The sequence below is a fragment of the Schistocerca americana genome, chromosome 11 (assembly GCF_021461395.2).
Source record: "Schistocerca americana isolate TAMUIC-IGC-003095 chromosome 11, iqSchAmer2.1, whole genome shotgun sequence".
Classification (NCBI taxonomy): Eukaryota; Metazoa; Arthropoda; class Insecta; order Orthoptera; family Acrididae; genus Schistocerca; species Schistocerca americana.
In genome coordinates, this window is record NC_060129.1 from 195307014 (window position 1) to 195333928 (window position 26915).

Consider the following 26915-nt stretch of genomic DNA (forward strand, 5'->3'; position numbering starts at 1 on the left):
TGTGTAAGTTTCGAGGGCAGAGAATTATAACGATGCACTCGAAAAAAATGAGCTAAAGAGACGACAAGGTGCGCTCTTTTGTTAATTTTTTTAGTCGCCTTCACTACTTCTGTTGTCTTCGTTGTGTGTAGACGGATATCCTGTGAGTGCTGGCAAATGTAAGCATATTTGTACTAATTAAGCAGATAATATATTTGTAAGAGGTGATCCCGATTTCATGTCCGCCGTCCTTGAATTAACCTGCTTTCCAGTAATTTACAGTGCAACAATCGCAGCGGCCGCTGCAGCCAACGACGCCATTACGTGGCGATATTAACTTATAAAAATTAGCGGAAGCGAAAAACTCGACCACAGAAAGTACGTAGATTTTTGATTCTTATTTTCAATGCAAGAGCCAGAGCCAGGACTCCGACTACAATACAATGGTTAACGGAGGTAAGGAAAAATACTCTCGCGCGTGTGTGGGCCGCAATTGTAATTAATAACTACAGATATTTTGCTTTAAAGTGAACTGAGTAGCCGAGGAAATTAATATGAAAAGTTTGTTTCATTGTTTCATTTATGTGTTCATGTTTTAAGATTCAGCGAGTCTTACACTTATTAACGCAACAAATAATTTCCACTGAAGATTAATATTCTCGAATGAAATTTTCACTCTACAGCGGAGTGTGCGCTGATATAAAACCTCCTGGCAGAATAAAACTGTGTGCCCGACCGAGACTCGAACTCGGGACCCTTGCCTTTCGCGGGCAAGCACTCTACCTCATTCTGGAAGCTGAAATTATGTTTGTAATCTTGAATAATTTGCAAATCAGCAAGTAAAATCAACAGCAAAATATGGTTATTTTCTTTTAGAGGTTTTGGACAATGAATTTTGTGTCTTAGGGATGGTTCGATTTGAGTTTACGGGGAAAATATTTTTGGGAGTTTGCAGCCGTGCACGGTGCATACGCCGTTCCCAGCTGGCAGTTTCATTATATGCCTTGTTTCTTAATAGGTAAGTAGCGAGGTAAGTGTTTGATATAGTGGCCGAACTGTGGATTGTGGCACTAATATAGATCTGTATGTGGTGCACTTTTTAGAAACTTATTTTATTTGCCAGGCACAATTTACTTTCGTCTGTTAACTTCGAACAATAGTCGTGTAGGTAAAGACAGTTCTATCATCGGCCCTATCGTTTCTTTCGGAAGCTGTTCAGCAAAGACAATAGCGATTGTGTTAAAAGTCGACAACTGTGACCCGGCGTGTTTTCATTGGTCTATACGTTATTGCAAATGTTATAAACTGTTGAAACGTCTGACGGCACGAAGCGCCTTTCAGGCAGCCAGACAGGAAAAGACGAGCGGAAAGAGAAAATTGTAGGGAAAAAATTGAAATTTTCATTAGATAAATCTGGGCATGAATTACTAACATCTGACTAATTAAAAAACGAAAAAATTAATAAATGATCAGCATGGAGGCATATTAAAAAAATTGATGTCAATGTATAATGACTACTTCCACATCATTACGATTTATCGTGCAAATGATGCATGGAACATGAAACTACGTAACTAACTATTGGAATACCACAAAGCATGGTATAGGTTTATATACTTCGATATTTAACTCAATAGTAAAATCAAACAGATGGTCAAAATAGATCTACATCTACATGGATACTGTGCAAATCACATTTAAGTGCCTGGCAGAGTGTTCATCGAACCAACTTCACAATTCTCTATTATTCCAATCTCGTACAGCGCGCCGAAAGAATGAACACCTATATCTTTCCGTACGAGCTCTGATTTCCCTTATTTTATCTTGCTAATCGTTCCTCCCTATGTAGGTCGGTGTCAACAAAATATTTTCGCATTCGGAGGAGAAAGTTGGTGATTGGAATATCGTGAGAAGATTCCGTCGCAACGAAAAACGCCTTTCTTCTAATGATTTGCAGCCCAAATCCTGTATCATTTCAGCGACACTCTCTCCCATATTTCGTGATAATACAAAACATGCTGCCTTTCTTTGAACTTTTTCGATGTACTCCGTCAGTCCTATGTGCATGGATCCCACACCACGCAGCAGTATTCTAAAAGAGGACGGACAAGCGTAGTGTAGGCAGTCTCCTTAGTAGATCTGTTACATTTTCCAAGTGTCCTGCCAGTGAAACGCAGTCTTTGGTTAGCCTTCCCCATAACATTTTCTATGTATTCCTTCCAATTTAAGTTGTTCGTACATTCCAGTTATGTTATTTTTGATTATTCCTGAAAAACTGACAGAATTACTGGCGAGAAATATTTCGGGAAAGGTAGGCCTACATCTTATACAGGTTAAGCTATCCTTACTTTAAAAAAATACATACATGTAAAGCAATATATCAATTTTACGGAGTCTTAAGCATTTGAGACCATTCCCTTAATCACATTTATAGTATTCCACAGCGCTGGAGGACGTTATTTTATCCTGTCAAATTGCTACTATTGGCCACACACTGAATGACGCATTGTAGGTAAGATATCAAAGTGAGAAGATGTGTAAACTATACTAATGCACGGACGATAATAAACCAAGAACTCTATTCTATTTTGAGGTACACTTCAATGCAGTTCTGTTTCTTTGACATTTCAATAATCGTTCACTTTGTTGATATGCACGAGATGCAGGGTGACAATTATTGAACTAATATGAAATAAAATCGTCATAACAGCTCAACGGGTGACTGTGTGTACTGCAATTTCCAGTCACGGAATAATCGGTGCGATATTCCTCAATGGCACGGTGGCTACCGAACGGTACGTGAAGATTTGGAAGATGATTTCACCCCCATTGTCCAAAGTGACTCTGATTTCGACAAGATGTGGTTCGTGCAAGACGGAGGTCTACCCCGTCGAGGCAGGAGAGTGTGTAATGTCCTGGAGGAGCACTTTTCGGGCCGAATTCTGGCTCTGGGGTACCCAGAGGCCACTGGTTTGGTCGTAGATTGCCCGTCATACTCTCCGGATCTAAACACGTGCAAGTTATTTTTGTGAGGCTATATTGAAGACAAGGCATACAGCAATAACCCCAAAACCATTGCTGAGCTGAAAACAGCCATTCCGGAGGTCATCTACAGCATCGATGCTCCGCCACTTCAGCGGGTCAAATCGCTCTGAGCACTATGGGACTTAACATCTGAGCCGGCCGGTGTGGCCGTGCGATTCTAGGCGCTTCAGTCTGAAACCGCGTGACCGCTACGGTCGCAGGTTCGAATCCTGCCACGGGCATGGATGTGTGTGATGTCCTTAGGTTAGTTAGGTTTAAGTAGTTCTAAGTTCTAGGGGACTGATGACCACAGATGTTAAGTTCTATAGTGCTCTGAGCGATTTGAACCATTTTTTGAACTTAACATCTGAGGTCATCAGTGCCCTAGACTTAGAACTACTTAAACCCAACTAGCATAAGGCCATCCAGAATGAGATTTTCACTCTGCAGCGGAGTGTGTGCTGATATGAAACTTCCTGGCAGATTAAAACTGTGTACCGGACCGAGACTCGAACTCGGCACCTTTTCCTTTCGCGGGCAAGTGCTCTTCGAACTGAGCTACGCAAGCACGACTGACGGCCGATACTCACAGCTTTACTTCTGCCAGTACCTCGTCTCCTACCTTCCAAACTTTACAGAAGCTCTCCTGCGAACCTTGCAGAACTAGCACTCCTGAAAGAAAGGATATTGCGGAGACATGGCTTAGCCACAGCCTGGGGGATGTTTCCAGAATGAGATTTTCACTCTACAGCGGAGTTGCGCTGATACGAAACTTCCTGGCAGATTAAAACTGTGTGCCGGACCGAGACTCGAACTCGGGACCTTTGCCTTTCGCGGGCAAGTGCTCTACCATCTGAGCTACCCAAGCGCGACTCACGCCCCGTCCTCACAGCTTTACTTCTGCCAGTACCTCGTCTCCTACCTTCCAAACTTTACAGAAGCTCTCCTGCACACCTTGCTGAACTAGCACTCCCGAAAGAGTGTCCACAATATCCTTTCTTCCAGGGGTGCTAGTTCTGCAAGGTTCACAGGAGAGCTTCTGTAAAGTTTGGAAGGTAGGAGATGAGGTGCTGGCAGAAGTAAAGCTCTGAGGACAGGCGTTAGTTGTGCTTGGGTAGCTCAGTTGGTAGAGCACTTGCCCCCGAAAGGCAAAGGTCGCGAGTTCGAGTCTCGGTCCGGCACACAGATTTAATCTGCCAGGAAGTTTCAACCTAAGGACGTCACACACATCCATGCCCGAGGCAGGATTCGAACCTGCGACCGTAGCAGTAGCGCGGTTCCGGACTGAAGCGCCTAGAACCGCTCGGCCACAAGGGCTGGCTTCAGCGGGTCATGCAGAAACTCGTCATTCGTCCGCGCCACATCGTCGCCAATGATCGCAGGCATATCGAACATGTCATGACCTAAATCCGAATATCTGCATTGACGTTTATGTGTTGAGTAAAGTGTGCGCACGCCGTAATTTGTAACTAATTTACGTTTTTTTCCATGTAGTTCAATTATTGTCACTTTGTACGATGGCATACCTTGCTCCTTTCCATATTTCAAGCGTTTATTGGCTAACAAAGAACACTTACGTACGTTTTTTGCAACGTGCACATTAAAAATGTTGCGCATACGAGTTGAAAGCTGAAAAATGTAACGAACAAGAAGCAGTATCAATATACAAACAAGCATTGGTTTCAGAGTTCCTGCTTCATTTAATATGGATACAAATATACCAAAAGTGGAGTAAAATGTATCACGATAGCATTCTTTTAAGATCACGCCCTTCTCGTCTCGGATATTCGAAATATATCAACAAAAACAAGTTTTTTTAACGAGGCCAAATGTGTCGTATTACTAGAGCAAATACATATTCAAAAGCAGAAAAACGTTCGAAATTGCCTCCCTTACGCTACGTTATTCGTGTAAGCACTGTAATTGTTCGTACTGAAATAGCTGTTGTGTACACACGAAGGAAATAACGAACAATAAGCAGTCGCAAAGAGTAGTCTCCTAATGTTTGCTCTGGCTTCACAACATACAGCGTAGCGCCATTTCCCTTCTTTTTTTTCCATGGATATTACATTGAGAAGTGTCTCTTGCTGTCCGCTTACCGCGCTGCTGTAGCAGTGGGCGAACAAAAAACACGCTGCTGTCAGACTGTGCCATTATTGTCAGTAACCGGTGCACGTGTGAGGCGATCTGAAGTACGTAGCGCCATTTTTATTTCCTTTGCTCTCTCGTTATCATTTTATGAAAACTCTGCAACAGCGGGAGTTGTAAAGCTCGTTCGTTATCTGTTGTGAAATTAAATGATTGTTAACTACATTAAAACTTATTTGCTTTCATCGTGATTTTTTTCTGTTTTCAGTCATTCCTTAGTTGCTTCAAAATTCGCGGAGGTATGTTCCGTCTACGTAGACGGAGCGTAGCTCTACGTCATGTACTTTCATTATCCAAAGAGTGAGATTTAGTATTTTGAAAAGCTGTCGAAGTACAGATTCTCTGTGATGGTATATGTCGTTGTTGTAATTACGTTGTAGGCGTGGAGTGTTAATTTTTCTTTTGTTAACACACAGGTGAATCTAAAGCAGGAGCTGCTATTGGAAAGAATTTGTAACGACGAATTGGGGAGTCTTCAGTTAACTGGTGCGAACTGCTGAAGATTGAGGTAAGGATTTTATTTTTAATTTATGGCATCTACGCGTTATTCAATTCGTAAAAGTACCAACATTAAAAAGCGAAAGCCCGAATATCGCAGTTATCATGCACTTGACCTGCAAAATGAAGTAACTTGGAGCGCAATTTTATAGTAGTGGCCTGATTATTCAGACAGGCTATTAAATTTTTAAATGTGCGAGGTTTTCAGAGAAGCGATGAGCCATTGTCGAGACTAGTAACTGCTCAACAATAATTTGTCGCTTTCCGTTACAATAATTTTTTTAAAAATCGTACTGTTTTCGGTAATTTCCAATAATGTTTGCCTATCGAAGCCGCGTGCTCCAAACGATAGATCTCGAACGTCCGATTCGAAATCGATCACGCGACCTCGGTTGTTAGCATGTTTATAGTGGCCACTACAGCAACGACAAAAGAAGTGCGTTACTAAAATACTTGTAATTACAAAGGAAATCCTGTTTTCCATGCTCGCCACTATAGCTATAGACAGTGGCGGCGCTAAGCGAAAACTGAACGTTGCCGACTAATCAGTTTCGTGAGGCCCCGTTCAGTTCCAGTCAGAAAGAAGATGTTAAATCAGATGAGCTGAATTGTACACTAATAATAATTACACACAAATTTTATTATTATAATATACAAAGATTATTGCAATGACAAAAATTACAGTAAACATACATAAACGAAACTTCTTGCGTTTGCCTCACTGATTTTTTTTTTTAGTTAATACCAGCCGCTATTTCCGCTTCAATTGATAGTATTGGCATCGCAGATAGTCTTTTTTTGTATATCGTGCTTCTTAAGTATGTCTTAATCAGTTTTAACTTTGAGAAACTTCTCTTGGCAAAAGCTGTACTGCCCGGAATTGTGAGCATTATTCTGATTGTTATATAAAGATCCGGATATACTTCTTTCAAATTATTTTTTAATATACTAAATAAGTTGTTTTACGTCTTTGATTGAGTTCTGTAGGTTGGACTGTATGTCGCCATTTTCGCCTTTTCTAAGTATTGTAACTAAATCATTACAATGTTTGCGAAATTCGACCCTGAAAAACAATTTCAAATAATTCATATCGTAATTAAAGCCAAATCGTTCAAAATATTTTTTTTAAACTGGGACTCAGTTTCGTAACAACCTTTTTCTACAAATACTCGATCTTCTGCAACGCTTGTTTCAAACCCTGTTATACAGAATTCTTGAATCCAGTCACGAAATGAACGTAAAGTATCAATAGCGACTTCCAAGTTCACTTGGACCCATTGCCATACTTATATTGTTGACACGTAGTAAAATATCGTACCACCCGTGCATTGCAACAATAAACTAAAAAGTTAACATCTCCTTCAGGACTGCTTCACGGTCGCTAAGAGTTTCGGAATCATCAGTTCTAATTTTCAGGTCACTCACACTTTCGATGACATCATCAAATTGCAAAAATATCGCTTTTACAGCTCCGATTCTACTTTCCCATCGTGTCTCAGACACAGGTTTCAGTTTCGCTTTCATAAGATGCCAACGCTTGCTTGATTTTGTTAAAAGCACATGAACTTTATTGAGGAAGCAGAAAAACGTTTTAGCTGTTGTAGAAATGTTAGCGGCATCTAGCAAAAGCAAATTTCAACAATGGCATCCGCACGGCGTGAACAAAGATCGTGGATTGAGTGTTCTTATGCTAATACGTTTATTTATGCCAACCTTATTGGCACCATTATCACACTGCTGCCCTAGACAGCTTTGGGTGTCTAGCCCATTATTTTCTAGTACTTTTAAAATGGCATTTGTTAAATACTCTCGTTGTTTCTGCGACGGCAATAAACGCAACGAAATGTTCCTCTATCTCTCCAGTTGAGGAATTACAGAATCTTAATATTATTGACATTTGTTCATCACGGCTCGAATACCTAGTACAATCGAGCATGAAGGCCTAATCTTTTGCTTGTTTGGCAATGTTTCGTAGATAACAGATTTGGACCTTAATGTAACTAATACATTTTGTATGTCGTGGCTCAAATAACGCTGATAAAGTTACTTTTCGTTAATGCGTTGCAAGTGCTCTTTTAGTGTTAGATCATATTTTGATAATTTAAATAGGTCTATAAAATTTCTACTATTACCGCTATCGTTCATGTTAAGGAATTCTCGATGCCCTCTAAATGCCATATAGTGCGAAGCTAAGTATTTTATAACATCTATCAATCTTTCAAACAAGTTATACCAATACTTTCGTGATTCCCTAACTAATCAGTCTCTCGTTTCCCTTATTTATTGTTTTGCCGTATTTGATTCCTTTACGGAATTCGATGAATTTGTAGATTTAGAGAAAGCTTTTGACAATCTGGGCTGGTATATTCTCTTTCAAATTCTGAAGGTGGCAGGTGTAAAATACAGGGAGCAAAAGGCTTTTTACAGTTTGTGCAGAAACCACTGGCCAAGACAATGCTCCTGCCTCTGTAATCCGTTCATCATAAGAATAAACCTGATAAGAACAAACCACAAACGCATGATTGGTCAGAAGCAGTAGCACACGTACGCTGGTGATGTTACGCTGTTGGAAGTAGGTCCTACTGATGTGTTAGATATATTCTTAATAAGTTAGGTTTAGTTTTAAGATGTTCAACATGTACACACCTTAACAGCCACCAATGTTTTTCTTAATCACGCTTTAGCTACGCAGTTTTTATTTCAATGCGCAGGCTGCTTTCTGTTCCGTACTGAAACACGAGCGTGGAACACGGTTAAAAAGTGCCAAGAATGTAACACGGTTAAAAAGTGTCAAGAAATAGGCTGTTCTTAATGTTTTTCATAAATTTACGGGGATAATCGGCTTTGAAGTTTTCCCAGTGTTGTATACAGTATGAGCAGTAGATAAACGAACCAGCAGGGAATATGCAGCGAAGCCGATAGCGTAATGGAATGTGACCCGTATGTGGTTGTTCGTGCTTTGGTTCAAATTTCCCAATTATAATTTCTTTTTCTCGTTCAATTTGAAACGCCTACATCTCGCAATTATAAAACTCATCAACATTTTTTGATGAATAATGTACGTCTTCTTGTTTCTAATTACATTTTGGACGCGAAATTCCTGTTTCCATTTCAAATACAAATTCTTAATTAACGATGTTTTATGAAAGACTGTTCATAAAAGTTGTTTCAATGTTCAAATGTGTGTGAAATCTTATGGGACTTAACTGCTAAGGTCATCAGTCCCTAAGCTTACACACAACTTAACCTAAATTATCCTAAGGACAAACACACACACCCATGACCGAGGAAGGAGTCAAACCTCCGCCGGGATCAGCCGCTCTGTCCATAACTGCAGCGCCAAGACCGCTCGGCTAATCCCGCGCGGCAAAAGTTCTTTAAATTAAGAAAACATAACAGTTTAATTTTTAAGGCAAAAATGAACAAACAAATCCTTGTTATTAGGACTTTGCCCATCATTTTATACCACAGAGGTAGATAACTATCGTAGAAACATGAAAAACAATCATTTCTACAGTATCGAGCACATCATGCAAATGATGCATTTTTACATTTGCTACAGTACCATTACAATATGAACCCAACAGAACTGATGTGGAGCCAAACTGCGGGATTTGGCCCGAGAAGCAACAAGACTGTTAGGCTGTCAGACGTACTGGAACCAACACAAGCAGCTTTTTCACACGTCACTGCCGATCGCTGGCGGGATATATAGAACGGCTCTTCATAAAAGACGAGAAAATGCTGCGCCTGGCTGGCTTCGTGGATTTTTTTGTCGATAGGTTCGTTATCAACGTAGCAGGTGACGTTTCCAGAGCTGAAACGTATTTCTCGGATTCGGATGAGGAAGGAACTGAGAGATTACCAGACGACTGAGTGTAAATAATACCTTCAGTGGCTTCAATATTTAACTATACGGTGAAATGCTTCAATACTCTCTTACATTACAAACAGCATATGCAGAAAAATTACCCTGTGCTCAAGTCAGGAATTTTCATCATTCTTGTTTTTAATTACAATGGTACGTTAGCTAAAAACGGCTACCTGTTGCGGTTTTCGTCAAGTCGTCTAAGGAGCGTATTGTCGGAGATCTGCAGTGTATTATTTCATTCTGCTTAAAAATTAAACGACATTCGAAGCTGTATTGCTCCTCTGCTCGTCTCTTTCTACGTGTGAACTCACTGAACTGCATCCGACACGTGACTGCAGGCTAGCTGTACCAGCTGACCGGCCGGTGCTGTCCCAGTTAAATGCGCCGGTAAAGCTGTTGCCCCGTATTACCCCCCCCCCCCCCCCCCTTTCGTTGTGCACTTTATGCACAGTACAAAACGTACCCTTACAAGGGAACATCCCCATCGCACCCCCCTCAGATTTAGTTATAAGTTGGCACAGTGGATAGGCCTTGAAAAACTGAACACAGATCAATCGAGAAAACAGGAAGAAGTTGTGTGGAACTATGAAAAAATAAGCAAAATATACAAACTGGGTCGTCCATGCCTAAGATAAGCAATATTAAGGGTGATGTGAGCCGAGGAGCGCCGTGGTCCCGTGGTTGGCGTGAACAGCTGCGGAACGAGAGGTCTTTAGTTCGAATCTGCCCTCGGCTGAAAATTTTGCTTTCTTTATTTTCGCAAAGTTATGATCTGTCCGTTCGTTCATTGACGTCTCTGTTCACTGTAATAAGTTTAGTGTCTGTGTTTTGCGACCGCACCGCATAACCGTGCGATTAGTAGAGGAAAGGACGTGTCTCTCCAGTGGGAACCGAAAACATTTGATCGCAAGGTCATAGGTCAACCGATTCCTCCACAGGAAAACACGTCTGATACATTCTATACGAGACTGGTGACAACATGTGCGTCACACGACAGGAATATGTTGTCGACTCACCTAACTTGTACACTTGGCGAATGGGTAAAAAGATTCTTCTACCTTGCCCGATTTAGGTTTTCTTGTGGATGTAATAATCACTCCAAAAAAAGTGATGAAAACATAAGGGTTTGTCACATAAACTGAAAATAAAAAGTTAAAATTTTCGGTCGAGGGAAGATTTGAACCAAATACCTGTAGTTCTGCAGCTGTTCACGCTAACCACGGGACCACGGCTCTCCTCGTCTCAAATTGCACTTAATATTGCATATATTGCACATGGACGACCCAGTTTGTATATTTTGCTTATTTTTTCTCGATCGATCTGGTTCAGTTTTTCAAGGCCTATCCACTGTGCCAAGTTATAACTAAATCTGAGGGAGGTGCGATGGGGAGGTTCCCTTGTTAGTATCGTATTTGACACTACTCGGGACAGCTTGTCTGCAGTCCCAAGTGTAACGGAAATCCAATGAAGTTCCACCAAACGCGGAAGAATACATAGTGTAACGTTTGCATCAGGTTTATTCTTACGATGAACGAATTATAGTACCTTTTTCCACAGAGCATTGTTGCCTTTGCTTGTTGTTGGTTCGAAGTGTCAATTCGCAAAAACTGTGCGCGCTTTGAATGTGGTATAGATAAAAGTAAGTGTATTTACCTTTTAACATGCATCTTTCTTTAATACGGCGATAGGAAAACGGTCTCTTTCGCGTTCCACGCGTCACTGCCGTCTAATGCGCATGATCTGATTCGCGACAGGTATGTTGTTCTTGTTGTGCTCTTCAGTCCTGAGACTGGTTTTATGCAGCTCTCTATGCTACTCTATCCTGTGCAAGCTTCTTCATCTCCCAGTACCTGCTGAATCTGCTTAGTGTATTCATCTCTTGGTCTCCCTCTACGATTTTTACCCTCCACACTGCCCTCCAATACTTAATTGGTGATCCCTTGGTGCCTCAGAACCGATCCCTTCTTCTAGTCAAGTTGTGCCACTAACTTCTCTTCTCCCCAATCCTATTCAATACCTCATCATTAGTTATATGATCTACCAATCTAATCTTCAGCATTCTTCTGTAGCACCACATTTCTAAAGCTTCTATTCTCTTCTTGTCCAAACTACTTATCGTCCATGTTTCACTCCCATACATGGCTACACCCCACACAAATACTTTCAGAAAAGACTTCCTGACACTTAAATCTATACTCGATGTTAACAAACTTCTCTTCTTCAGAAACGCTTTCTTTGCTATTGCCAGTCTACATTTTATATCCTCTCTACTTCGACCATCATCAGTTATTTTACTCCCTAAATAGCAAAACTCCTTTACTACTTTAAGTGTCTCATTTCCTAATCTAATTCCCTCAGCATCACCCGACTTAATTCGACTACATTCCATTATACTCGTTTTGCTTTTGTTGATGTTCATCTTATATCCTCCTTTCAAGACACTGTCCATTCCGTTCAACTGCTCTTCCAAGTCCTTTGCTGTCTCTGACAGAATTACAATGTCATCGGCAAACCTCAAAGTTTTTATTTCTCGTCCATGGATTTTAACACCTACTCCGAATTTTTCTTTTGTTTCCTTTACTGCTTGCTCAATATACAGATTGAATAACATCGGGGAGAGGCTACAACCCTGTCTCACTCCCTTCCCAACCACTGCTACCCTTTCATGTCCCTCAACTCTTATAACTGCCATCTGGTTTCTGTACAAATTGTAAACAGCCTTTCGCTTCCTGTATTTTACCTCTGCCACCTTCAGAATCTGAAAGAGAGTATTCCAGTCAACACTGTCAAAAGCTTTCTCTACGTCTACAAATGCTAGAAACGTAGGTTTGCCTTTCCTTAATCTAGCTTCTATGATAAGTCGTAGGGGCAGTATTGCCTCACGTGTTCCTCTATTTCTATGGAATTCAAACTGATCTTCCCCGAGGTGGCTTATTAAACTGATAGTTCGGTAATTTTCACATCTGTCAACGGCTGCTTTCTTTGGGATTGGTATTATTATATTCTTATTGAAGTCTGTGGGTATTTCGCCTGTCTCATACATCTTGCTCACCAGATGGTAGAGTTTTGTCAGGACTGGCTCTCCCAACGCCGTCAGTAGTTCTAATGGAATGGTGTCTACTCCTGGGGCCTTGTTCTTTCAGTGCTCTGTCAAACTCTTCACGCAGTATCGTATCTGCCTTTCATCTTCATCTACATCCTCTTCCATTTCCATAATATTGTCCTCAAGTACATCGCCCTTGTATAGACCTTCTATATACTCATTCCACCATTCTGCTTTCCCTTCTTTGCTTAGAACTGGCTTTGCATCTGAGCTCTTGATATTCATACAAGTGACTCTCTTTTCTCCAAAGGTCTCTTTAATTTTCCTGTAGGATTATCTATCTTATTCCTAGTGAGATAAGCCTCTACATCCTTACATTTGTCCTCTAGCCATCCCTGCTTAGCCATTTTGCACTTCCTGCTGATCTCATTTTTGAGACGTTAGTATTCCTTTTTGCCTGCTTCATTTACTGCATTTTTATATTCTCTCCTTTCATCAATTAAATTCAATATTTCTTCTGTTACCCAAGGATTTTTACTAGCCCTCGTGTTTTTACCTATTTGATCCTCTGCTGCCTTCACTACTTCATCTCTCAAAGCTACCCATTCTTCTTCTACTGTATTTCTTTCCCCTATTCCTGTCAATTGTTCCCTTATGGTGTCCCTGAAACTCTGTACAACCTCTGGTTCTTTCAGTTTATCCAGGTCCCATCTCCTTAAATTTCCACCTTTTTGCAGTTTCTTCAGTTTTAATCTACAGTTCATAACTAATAGATTGTGGTCAGAGTCCACATCTGCCCCTGGAAATGTCTTACAATTTAAAACCTGGTTCCTAAATCTCTGTCTTACCATTATATAATCTATCTGATACCTTTTAGTATCTCCAGGATTCTTCCATGTATACAACCTTCTTTCATGATTCTTGAACCAAGTGTTAGCTATGATTAAGTTGTGCTCTGTGCAAAATTCTAGCAGGCGGCTTCCTCTTTCATTTCTCAGCCCCAATCCATATTCACCTACTACGTTTCCTTCTCTCTCTTTTCCTACTACCATATACTACGACAGGTATATCCCGCTCGAATCGTGCATTATAATAGGTTTACCAGAACCAGTCGGCAGTTCCAAACTTGTACTCTAGGAGCGCTACCCTTAGATGCAACTTGTAATGGAGATTTGTCATAATGTTGCCAAACGACCCTAAATAAATATTACTACATTTGTACGGAAATAGAGAAATAGGTAGCTAAAATTTTAACAGCTTCAACAACATTTTTGCGAAGCCCCAACGGGCATGATGTGATATATACATCGTCTGTGTCCTGTTTCACGGGACATACGTCATCTGAATAAATCGTTAAGTACTTTGAAAATGTCGGGATATACAGGGTGATCCATTGATCGTGACCGGGCCAAATATCTCACAAAATAAGCGTCAAACGAAAAAACTACAAGGAACGAAACTCGTCTAGCTTGAAGGAGGATACCAGATGCCGCTATGGTTGGCCCGCTAGATGGCGCTGCCATAGGTCAAACGGATATCAACCGCTCCCTCATATTTTATTACATGTTCGTGTAGTACGTAAAGAAATACGAATGTTTTAGTTGGACGACTTGTTTCGCTTTATGATAGATGGCGCTGTAATAGTCACAAACACATGGCTCACAATTTCAGACGAACAGTTTGTAACAGGTAGGTTTTTGAAATTAAAATACAGGACGTAGGTATGTTTGAACATATTATTTCGGTTGTTCCAATGTGTTACATGTACCTTTGTGAACTTATCATTTCTGAGAACGCATGCAGTTACAGCGTGATTACCTGTAAATACCACATTTATGTAATAAATGCTCAAAATGATGTCTGTCAACCTGAATGCATTTGGCAATACGTGTAACGACATTCCTCTCAACAGCGAGTAGTTCGCCTTCCGTAATGTTCGCACATGCACTGACAATGCGCTGACGCATATTGACAGGCGTTGTCGGTGGATCACGATAGCAAATATCCTTCAACTTTCCCCACAGAAAGAAATCCGGGGACGTCAGATCCGGTGAACGTGCGGGCCACGGTATGGTGCTTCGACGACAAATCCACCTGTCATGAAATATGCTATTCAATACCGCTTCAACCGCACGCGAGCTATGTGCCGGACATCCACCGTGTTGGAAGTACATCGCCATTCTGTCATGCAGTGAAACATCTTGTAGTAACATCGGTAGAACATTACGTGGGAAATCAGCATACATTGCACCATTTAGATTGCCATCGATAAAATGGAGGCCAGTTATCCTTCCTCCCATAATGCCGCACCATACATTAACCCGCCAAGGTTGCTGATGTTCCACTTGTCGCAGCCATCGTGGATTTTCCGTTGCCCAATAGTGCATATTATGCCGGTGTACGTTATAGCTGTTGGTGAATGACGCTTCGTCGCTAAACAGAACGCGTGCAAAAAATCTGTCATCGTCCCGTAATTTCTCTTGTGTCCAGTAGCAGAACTGTACACGACGTTCAAAGTCGTCGCCATGCAATTCCTGGTGTATAGAAATATGGTACGGGTGCAATCGATGTTGATGTAGCATTCTCAACACCGACGTTTTTGAGATTCCCGATTCTCGCGCAATTTGTCTGCTACTGATGTGCGGATTAGCCGCGACAGCAGCTAAAACACCTACTTGGGCATCATCATTTGTTGCAGGTCGTGGTTGTCGTTTCACACGTGGCTGAACACTTCCTGTTTCCTTAAATAACGTAACTATCCGGCGAACGGTCCGGACACTTGGATGATGTCGTCCATGATACCGAGCAGCATGCATAGCACACGGCCATCTGGCATTTTGATCATATAGCCATACATCAATATGATATAGAGCTTTTCCGTAATTGGTAAACGGTCCATTGTAACACGGGTAATGTATCACGAAGCAAACACCGTCCGCACTGGCAGAATGTTACGTGATACCACGTACTTATACGTTTGTGACTATTACAGCGCCATCTATCACAAAGCGAAAAATGTTGCCCAACTAAAACACTCATATTTCTTTACGTATTACACGAATATGTGATAAAAACTGGGGGGTTCCTATTTTAAAAAACGCAGTTGATATACGTTTGAGCTATGGCAGTGCTATCTAGCGGGCCAACCGTAGCGCCATCTGGTTTCCCCCTTTCAAGCAAGACGAGTTTCGTTCTTTGTAGTTTTTTCGTTTGATGCTTATTTCGTGAGATATTTGGCCCGGTCACTATCAATGGACCAACCTGTATATAATACAACCTATTATTGTGTGTGTTGGTCAATGGAATGTGAATTTGGCATTTTATTATTTTATTTAATTTATATTTATTTATTTTTAATTTGATTTTGGTTTCACTGCAAAGATATGCAAAGGCACGGATCGTTCGTAGATTTTACCGACAAAAAATGTTACGTGTGAGTTGTATAATTATTGAAGTTACTTACACGAATCCGTGCTCATAAACAGTTAATCATTATAGGCTATATACACACACAAAAAAGTATTTCACCATTTTCAATACGTAAGGACGTACGTGTCATTTAATTACGTCTTAGTGGAGGCCAAGTCTGTGTGTGCTGTTGCATGTAACATAAATCGTCTGAATAAATCGCTAAGTACTTTGAAAATGTCAGTTTCCTACAGATCAGGGATGACATAAATAGTATCGCCGATCTCCTGCGTCCCCTGTGGAGGTAACGGGATAATAGTTACGAAAATTTGAAATTTCCGCTTAATGGCGGCCAATTGTCGTCGTCCAACGATGTTGAGTTCGCTGCCGGCGCGGCGTCTGAAATTCTTTTAAAAATGATGGGACAAGCAAACGGGATATGTGGTGCAGGTTACAGTTAAAATTAACAACAGCGACACCTTGGAGCTCACTGCTCAAATAATAAAACGTGTACACACCTTATTAAGTAGATTGCGCACCATGGCGTCCTACCTGAACAAGACAAAGGAACAGAGTCGAGCGCTTTTTGTTTCACGCCGAAACTAAAAAGAAGAGAGATAATAATAATACTTACGTTACAGATTATAGTTTTTCTTTACAATCGCGTTATTCATTGATTCTCAGTAGTTTCTTTCACATACGAGGAGTATAATTTTTAATATCTACATCTACAATCTACATCTACATCCATACTCCGCAAGCCACCTGACGGTGTGTGGCGGAGGGTACCTTGAGTACCTCTATCGGTTCTCCCTTCTATTCCAGTCTCGTATTGTTCGTGGAAAGAAGGATTGTCGGTATGCCTCTGTGTCGGGTCTAATCTCTCTGATTTTATCCTCACGGTCTCTTCGCGAGATATACGTAGGATGGAGCAATATACTGCTTGACTCCTCACTGAAGGTATGTTCTCGAAACTTCAACAAAAGCCCGTACCGAGCTACTGAGCGTCTCTCCTGCAGTCTTCCACTGGAGTTTATCTATCGTCTCCGTAACGCTTTTCTCATTACTAAATGATCCTGTAACGAAGCGCGCTGCTTCCGTTGGACCTTCTCTATCTCTTCTATCAACCCTATCTGGTACACATATCGTGAAATATTTTAAAAATAATTTATAGTTATCCAAATCTGGGTCATGGGACGTCATAACGAGTTTCTTAGCGATCTATAGCGATTTTTTTGTAATACTTTCCTCCTTTACTTTTAGATTAATAGTACCGTTCTTATTGTAATAGCCGTTTCTATTTACTATTTAAAAGTACATGTTGTTTGTTGTGGCCTTCAGGCCTGGGACTAGTTTGATGCATCTCTCCATGCTACTCTATCCTGTGCAAGCTTCTTCATCTCCCAGTACCTACTGCAACCTACATCCTTCTGAATCTGCTTAGTGTATTCATCTCTTGGTCTCCCTCTACGATTTTTACCCTCCACGCTGCCCTCCAATACTAAATTGGTGATCCCTTGATGCCTCAGAATATACATTAGCTGCGATTTCAAGTCTCCGTTTGAGCTTTATAGTTAAACTGCATTTTTTGATACTATGTTTGTTTCTTTACGATAAACATTTTTTTAAAGTGTGTACTGTGTGTCGTTATGCCCATTAAAGCTCTACAACGTGTTCTTACGAAACAAATTTTTCTGTCTTTTTTCTATAATGTTTTCCGTCGTTCCTTAGTTAGTTCGGTATCCGTGGACTTTTGGTCCGCCTCTGCAACGAAATAAAATGCTGCTTTGTGCCATACGTGGTTCACTTAATATTATTTACACAGCCCTTTCGGTGGGCTTTAATATATGTTTGTTTTATTACATAGTAACTGCGTAATTTAAAGATCCCAGACATGTTACTATACTAGCTTTTTATTCTTTTATTGTTAGGAGTGAACCTAACTTTTTGGAACGCAGTGTGCGTAAGGTTAAGTTATTTTATACTTCTACTTATGATTTCGCGATGTCGTTAGTCCATATGTCTCGCCCTGAAGTTGTAATTAGTTGACGAGCGCACCACTGGATGTCGGGGTAAATCTATTGTCCGATACTACCCGTGACGTCATGAGTTTACGATGTGAAGGATGTAGGCGGCCTGTCGTTATAAGTTATCTGTGGTTATCTTCATACAGTAAATATCTCTGGAGTGAGCATTCACATGCGCAGAACAGATTGTGTATTGTCAACATGCATTGCCGGCCTGGTCACGTGTTCTCGGGACGTCGTGTGTTTGTCCGTATAGCGCCGTGTATATTTCGAATGTCACTACATCCCTAGTACAGACGGATTCTTTTCGTACGTGTCGTGGATTATTTATATATGTTGCGCAGACATTTTAACAGTATCCATTTGATACCGGGAATAAACCAGCTACGTAACTTTTAAGGGCAAGTGATATTACATCCTGCTTCTTTGCGATAGGTGTCACAGTTCAGATGCACTCGATTTTTGGTAGTTTTCGGTATGATACGGCACCTCATAGTATTACACAGCCTGACGTATATTTCTGCAGTGATAGTCTTGCAAAACTACTTGACAGTACGCTAGTACTTTTGCAAGTGTCCGAAAAACACCGAATTTGCCACACATTAGCGATTATATCTCTCTTAATTCGTTCTTTTTTTCTGCTATTTCTTCGTATTTATTTTCTCGTTTTTGCGACCTAAAGCACAATTTTTCTTACTGGTGACACTTTGAAGTGTTTATTTAACGCATTTTACGTACTTGCTCCCAGTTTATTAAATAAATAGTAGACTGAGTAAGAAGGGGGAAAAAAGGCGATCGGTGAGTAAATGTACTATAAAGCAAATACAGTTGGTCATGCAACAGTCAACCCATATAACACCATAAAGGGAAGTGGAAAGTGAAACAAATGAAACAGTTTGGGGACATGTTTACTAATATTTTACGCTTTTTAATCAAATGGTGAAGAAAATAAATTGAAGGCAAAATACACCAAAGAAGATGAATGTGTACTTTGATTAGCTACACTATTGTGTTTTTTATTTCATTTGTGCAGAAAATGTATTTAAGCTGAATGCAGAAACTGGTAGTAGGTGCTGTGGAAAATTAAAAATAGCTGGTATAGCATCTACCTTCAGCCACACACGTCCAAATTTTTCTCTGTCTAAACATTCCTCTTCAAAGTGTTTTGAACATACTTTGGAATATTTTGTGGGGACAAAATTACTCCTCTTTATTTTCTGGAGCCACATATTTACTCGTTGTTCATCCTTCGGGAAACTAACACATAAATCACACATAATCATTCTCCATGTCCTAGACACACTGTAACTTTATAGTAAACAAAAAGGTTTGGATACACACATTATACGAAGACAATTACAGACTCCCACTCTATTGAATTTATTTGTTTCCCGTCTTTCACATCTATATACATAATCGACAAGTCACTGATAAATGCATAGAGCATAGTACTTGCTGAAACAACTAACCATTCCCTTTCCTGTTCCACTAGCAAATTTACGAGAGGAAGCGATTCTTTGTAAGCTTTTGTACGAGCCGTAATATCTATTATATAGTCATAAAATCGTAGAAAAATAGGTCTACAGAATCTGGCCGTAATTATAATGCGTCTCGAAATCTTTAAATATAGTACCCATGAAAATTTACTATCCCTCCTTTCACATATTTTTCTTTGCATCCGTAGCAACAACAGTAATTCACCATCGCTATTACACTATCAACAAACGGTGAAAACACAACAAGAACTCTTGATATTATAAACTTCAAACTCTGCGGAAAGCACACACGCACAGCGAAGTCCCGAAAACACGTGACAATCCTGGTTTGATGTTGACAACATGCACAGAACGCAATGCTCACTCCAGAGATATTTACTCTATGGTTATCTTAGTTACTGATGTAAACTCTACTGCACAGTCTAAAGATGTCCCGACTTCCGAGGATGTGACTAAATGGGAACGTAAGCGCACAGCTGACACTGCTGCGAGTGAAAAGAATACCGATCATACTTATAATCTTGGTTGTCTCAAATATTTGGCTGTTTCTTTCCTTTTTTTTCAAATCAGATGCAATTTCCAAGGGCGAGGTTAGACGGGAACCTAAGAGGACAGCTATATAAATCAATTATTGTATTCGTGGCTGTAATTTTCAGCAACTGGGTATTACTTTTCTCAGGATAAAATTCAGTCATCAGTTGCAATTTTTTTTATTTTTTTATTTTTTTAAATTTTTTTTTTTTTTTGCTTAACCGGTTTCGAAAAATTAACTTGACATCATCAGAAGCCTATAAAATTAGGGATATTATAAATCGTTACACTTTGTATACGCATTTATGTGAAGTATAAAAGGTATATTACAGAAACTTCCTTAGTATTGGTTTAGCAGATGTCGATATCTTCTTCGCAGAAGCTTAATGCCATGGTATGTCCAGAAATGTACATATTGTATGTTATTATTTGAAACACTAATTGACAATTTACAGTAACTGAATCACATTTGTGTCTCTGTTCTACTAGCAGCAAGGAACAAATGTAAAAGCATATACAAGAAATACATTACTAGCCATCAAAATTGGTACACCAAGAACAAATGCAGACGATAAATGGGTATTCATTGGACAAATATATTATACTAGAACTGACGTGTGATTACATTTTCACGCAATTTGGGTGCATAGATCCTGAGAAATCAGTACCCAGAACAACCACCTCTGGCCATAATAACGGCCTTGATACGCCTGGGCATTGAGTGAGAGAGCTTGGATGGCATGTACAGGTACAGCTGCCCATGCAGCTTCAACACGATACCACAGTTCATCCAGAGTAGTGACTGGCGTATTGGGACGAGCCAGTTGCTCGGCTACCATTGACCAGACGTTTTCAGATGGTGAGAGATCTGGAGAAAGTGCTGGCCAGGGCAGCAGTCGAACATTTTGTGTATCCAGAAAGGCCTGTACAGGACCTGGAACATGCGGTCGTGCATTATCCTGCTGAAATGTAGGATTTCGCAGGGATCGAATGAAGGGTAGCGCCAGGGGTCGTAACACATCTGAAATGTAACGTCCACTGTTCAAAGTGCCGTCAGTGCGAACGACAGGTGACCGAGACGTGTAACCAATGGCACCCCGTACCATCACCCCGGGTGATACGCCAGTATGGCGATGACGAATACACGTCGTCGAGTACACCATCGCAGGCGCTCCTATCTGTGATGCAGCGTCAGGGGTAACCGCAGCCACGGTCTCCGAGCTTAGCCCGTGCTGCTGCAAACGTCAAAAAATGGTTCAAATGGCTCTGAGCACTATGCGACTTAACTTCGTAGGTCATCAGTCGCCTAGAACTTAGAACTAATTAAACCTAACTAACCTAAGGACATCACACACATCCATGCCCGAGGCAGGGTTCGAACCTGCTACCGTAGCGGTTGCTGGGTTCCAGACTGTAGTGCCTAGAACCGCACGGCCACTCTGGCCGGCTGCAAACGTCGTCGAACTGTTCGTGTAGATGGTGGTTGTCTAGCAAACGTCCCCATCTGTTGACTAAGGGATCGAGACGTGGCTGCACGATCCGTTACAGCCATGCGGATAAGATGCCTGTCATCTCCACTGCTAATGATTCGAGGCCGTTGGATTCCAGCACGGCGTTCCATATTGCCCTCCTGAACCCACCGATTCAATTTTCTGCTAACAGTCATTGGATCTCGACCGACGCGAGCAGCAATGTCGCGATACGATAAACCGCAATCGCGATAGGCTACAATCCGACGTTTATCAAAGTCGGAAACGTGATGGTACGCATTTCTCCTCCTTACACGAGGCATCACAACAACGTTTCACCAGGCAACGTCTGTCAACTGCTGTTTGTGTACGAGAAATCGGTTGGAAACTTCCCATATATCAGCATGTTGTAGGTGTAGCCACCGGCGCCAACCTTGTGTGAATGCTCTGAAAAGCTAATCATTTGCATATCACGGCATCTTCTTCCTGTCGGTTAAATGTCGCGTCTGTAGCACGTCATCTTCGTGGTGTAGCAATTTTAATTGCCAGTAGTGTATACCAAAAATTAAAACCGTAAAAGAAACCTACAGCAAAAGCGCGACAAATAACAAATTTTGGAATCGGCAACTAGAATTGCCGCGTCTAGGTGGATTCTACTTGTCGAATCCATGATTCATTGTTTTTCGTGAATTTTCGTTACGTGTGCAATGGGAAATGTATTATAATTTCTTTCTTTACTTTTCCGCTATTTTCTGTCGCTATCGGCTTTCCGTTTTGTGTATGTCACTGCTTCATTGTTTTGTCCGTTGTTGTGTTTAATACTACTTTGTCCCCGCCCATAACCGCAACTTCTACGCGTTAGTCCCTTTAGACTCAACATTTATTAATTAGAATTACCACGAATGTGTAGCGTCCTGAGTTCACGATGCGGACCATTTTAGTCAACATTCAAGGTTGCCCGTGGTTCCTTTACCCACTCGCATAAACTATGACAGTAATTTGCCCCTCGTACGTATACTTCCTATGTTATTTGTTTTTTGTTACCCTAATTTGTTTGCCATATAATTCGTGCGTAAGCAGTTACTCGCGTAAATTATGACTGAAGTTTATGCTAGCTGCGTAAGCGTGTTATCTCTCTCTCTCTCTCTCCCTCTCTCTCTCTCTCTCTCTCTCTCTCTCTCTCTCTGTGCTACATTTGTTAGTTTACGAATAAGCGTTTTTGTTTCGAAGAAATCTTGTCTGTGTCTCTCTGCACCATGTGTGGGTTCCCAAGCCGATATATATATAAAGAAACTGCTGCAGTGATTCTGAACTTTCATCCACTTTCTGGTAAGGCGTATTGCCGACAGATTTGTAATAACATTCTGGACTGGGGGTCTGACACGTATCTTTTCAAACTTGCCACTGAAACAATATCGTAGGGCCACCAGCATACACAGAACTAATGTTGTTGTCGTGTTCTTCAGTCCTGAGACTGGTTTGATGCAGATCCCCATGCTACTCTATCCTGTGTAAGCTTCTTCATCTCCCAGTGCCTCCTCATTAGTTATGTGATCTACCCATCTAATCTTCAGCATTCTTCTGTACCACCACATTTCGAAAGCTTCTATTCTCTTCCTGTCCAAACTATTTATCGTCCATGTTTCACTTCCATACATGGCTACACTCCATACAAATACTTTCAGAAACGACTTCCTGACACTTAAATCTGTACTCGATGTTAACAAATTTCTCTTCTTCAGAAACGCTTTCTTTGCCATTGCCAGTCTACATTTTATATCCTCTCTACTTCGACCGTCATCAGTTATTTCGCTCCCTAATTAGCAAAACTCCTTTACTACTTTAAGTGTCTCATTTCCTAATCTAGTTCCCTCAGCATCACCCGAATTAATTCGACTACATTCCATTATCCTCGTTTTGCTTTTGTTGATGTTCATCTTATATCCTCCTTTCAAGACACTGTCCATTCCGTTCAACTGCACTTCCAAGTCCTTTGCTGTCTCTGTCAGAATTACAATGTCATCGCCAAACCTCAAAGTTTTTATTTCTTCTCCACGAATTTTGGTACCTACTCCGAATTTTTCTTTTGTTTCCTTTACTGCTTGCTCAATATACATATTGAATAACATCGGGGAGAGGCTACAACCCTGTCACTAATAAGAGATTCATTCTACGCATATGAGATTTCACAAACATTTCCAACCCTCCGGATGTTGTCAGACAAACATGTAACATTGTATCTATATGTGTAGATGAAACCATAAATTGTGTGCTATCAAAAGCTGTTTCTGATATTTTTGCAACAAATGGCAAGAAGTTCTCTGACAATTGTATCACATGAATTGTTTTCAGATCATCTGTAACAAACTGGTGTCGATTTCTGTTGTTCCAACAACTCTTGAAGCTAAAGAAATCCTTTTTCCCCGAGAAACGCTCGCCGATTCAATGTTGTGTCTTCTCAACAACAATTAATTCAATTTTATGCAAATTTACTCACTGAATGTGTGTAGATGTGAAGTTGCGCGGATTTTATTTTTCTTTCGGCGCTCTAGATTAGTTCCTTGAGCCTACTATTTTACAATGCCTCCAATTCCATCGTGTGGAGATTTTCCCTGACTTGTTGCAAGAAGTTTGCACTTTGCATTTACACCAAACTTTTTAATATGGTAGTACATACTGGCGAATTTCTTGAACGTTTTGTACTGGGCTGTTGAACTAAAGAATACGATTTTCTGCGGATTTGTCGTTTTTTTTTTTTTTTTTTTTTTTTTAATTTCACAATACTCACAGGTTTTGTCAAATAGACATAAACTGGAACTTTACCTTATCTTAGGCTGCCACAAATCACGCAAAACCTCTTGCATTCTGTTTGCTCATTTTCTAAGAAATAGGCAATTATGGTGTTCACACTTGCTTTGCTTTTCTCCCAGTAAAAACCTTGACAGCATCCTTGACAATAAATTAGGAATTTTCTGCAAAATGAAGCAATGAAGTTACCTCACGAGGCTTAAAGTTTTCCTTCTCAGTTTTAAGATGTCGTGTTTGATGGTTTGTGAAAAAGTGGGGAATGATCAAGTCAGAGATTTTCGGTGCCATCTCTTAGGCGGAATTGTATAATGACAGATACTTAGTTTCAAGCAGTGCACGATCTTTTTGGATCCTCTGTTTGTACACCGAAATTTCTTCAGGATCAGATCATGGTGCAGATCAGTAACCTGTTATTCAAGTGCACCATGTAAGCTTTTGACTAATGCTGCAGACTGTCACACTCATGAAAATTTTGTAGTTCATATCAAAAATTTCTTGGCCATGCTCCTTTCGATAGGCAATGAACATGTCTTCCATCAGTTCTGACAGAAACACAATCATTCACGCTAGGGCAGAACCTCCTGAACTTATCACAATTAAAGCACTGGTGTCTTTACTGCTTCAAAGAAAACTTTGCTCTGTTTTCTCTGTGGTGCTGCTAGCACATCCTTTTCACTAGTCAATTTTCTGGCTGTTTTAAGCATTCTCTCGCATACACAGAATTCGTCTGAAGTTTTCTTAATGGTGCCAGTGTGAGAATCCGAATTTTTTCAACATGAGCGAAAGTATGCATTTTTTACTTCCAAATCTGATGACAGCTGAGTCTAATCGGAACAGTTCATACACGTCTGTCTACCTCTATACCTACTGGCCGCTACAACTCCAGGGCAGAAGCCCGCAGTAGATGACACCTGGCTACTTATTACGCTTTGTGCATGATTAATTTTGCATTTGACGTGGCCGTTTAAATCGTGTTTACTGTCGCTCTGAACTTAACGTAGCCTTTGCCCACTTGAACAATTCCTGATTTCCTGGAATTTTTAAATCGTTTCAAATTTTCCCAGATGTGATCATTCTTCTTCGAGAAAGGATTGCAGCATCAGGTTTTCAGCCATTCGAAATGTCAACAAAATGGCATTGTGATGGGAACAGATTGTGCAATAATCACTGAAGCTCACGCCGCAACCACTCAACAATTCCTTTTCCTCATGGAAACAACCTCCAACATTTGTCAGCCTTTTACTGGAATTTTATGTCAACGAATGACAGCTAGAAGCAACCAAATTACAGGGTGTCCAGAAAAGGACTCCCTGATTTCAAAATTAAATATCTCGAAAAGAAAGATCGGTAGAGGAATGCAGTAAACGGTATGTGTATTGTGAAAGCTGTAAGAAGTTTATACAGCACTTTGAAATAATAGTTACAAAAGCTGCTAACAGATGGCGCTGTAATCGCCGTACGTAATGCCTAGTATAAATAGTGATCCGAAGCCCAGAGCGATCAGTTCCACTATTGAAACGTGAAAGGAGGTTAGCGTACCGAAGGAACAGATTAAAACCGTGTACTCCATTGAACAACGCGTTTTTCTGGTGCTAGAGTACCACGGGTTTAGAAGAGAGTCCTACGGCAACAAGGCGAAGTTTTCAAGCACGATTTAATGTTCCAAAAGGACGCGATGCGAAAACCATTGGTACGCTCTTCGCAAAATTTCAACGAACAGGCAGCGTAACTGATGATCTAGTGGGGCATGTTGGCCGCAAGCAAACCGCAGTTACGCCTGAAAATATCGCCACAGTTTCTGGAATTACTCAGCGAAATCCAATGTCATCCGTCAGTAAAATTGCATCTGAGACTGGTTTGAAGCGCTCCAGCATGCAGAAAATACTGAGAAAGAGCCTACACATGTTTCCATTCAAAATTCAAACGCACCAGGCCATACCCGTACGAGCTGTGCAACAAAGGGTTGCCTTTGCTAATCAGATGCTCACAATGATTGATAGTGAAGGATTTGATGTTGGCTGCATCTGGTTTACAGATGAAGCACACTTCCACCTGAATGGATACGTGAATAAGCAGAACTGGTGATTTTGGGGTTCCGAAAAACCATATTGGTGTGAAGCGAAACCCCTGTATTCTCCTAAAGTTACTGTGTGGGCTGCAGTATGCAGCAGAGGCATTATTGGCCCTTTTTTCATTCGACAAATGGTCACTGGTGCACGTTACGTTGCAATTTTGGAACAATTTGTCGCCACACGGCAAGCGTTACAGGATCGACCAGGTACTGAATGGTTTATGCAAGATGGAGCCCGACCACATCGGACCGAACAAGTGTTTCGCTTTCTTGAGGAATACTTCGGGAAGCGAGTCATTGCTTTGGAATATCCCAAACTTACTGGTGCAGGCGCGGATTGGCCTCCATATTCGCCGGATTTGACTCCCTGTGACTTTTTTTTGTGGGGCACAGTGAAAGACACGGTCTACCCGAAGCATCCCGCCACGCTGGACGAGCTTGAATCGGCGATCTCTGTGGCATGTGAATCCATTTCGGTTGAGACACTACGAAATGGCGAATTTCATTCATTCGTTTGCGCCACCTCTGTAGTGCCAATGGTG

The 26915-nt window shown here is 40.9% G+C and overlaps 1 protein-coding gene across 1 annotated transcript in view; it reads left to right on the plus strand.

Moving 5' to 3' along the window:
* LOC124554088 (serine/threonine-protein phosphatase 6 regulatory ankyrin repeat subunit B-like) overlaps positions 1-26915 on the plus strand; it is a 135875-nt gene that overhangs the window by 67334 nt on the left and 41626 nt on the right. The window contains exon 2 of the mRNA XM_047128137.1: positions 5568-5659. The gene's annotated coding sequence lies outside the window, so the exon portion shown is untranslated. The remainder of the gene's footprint in view (positions 1-5567; positions 5660-26915) is intronic.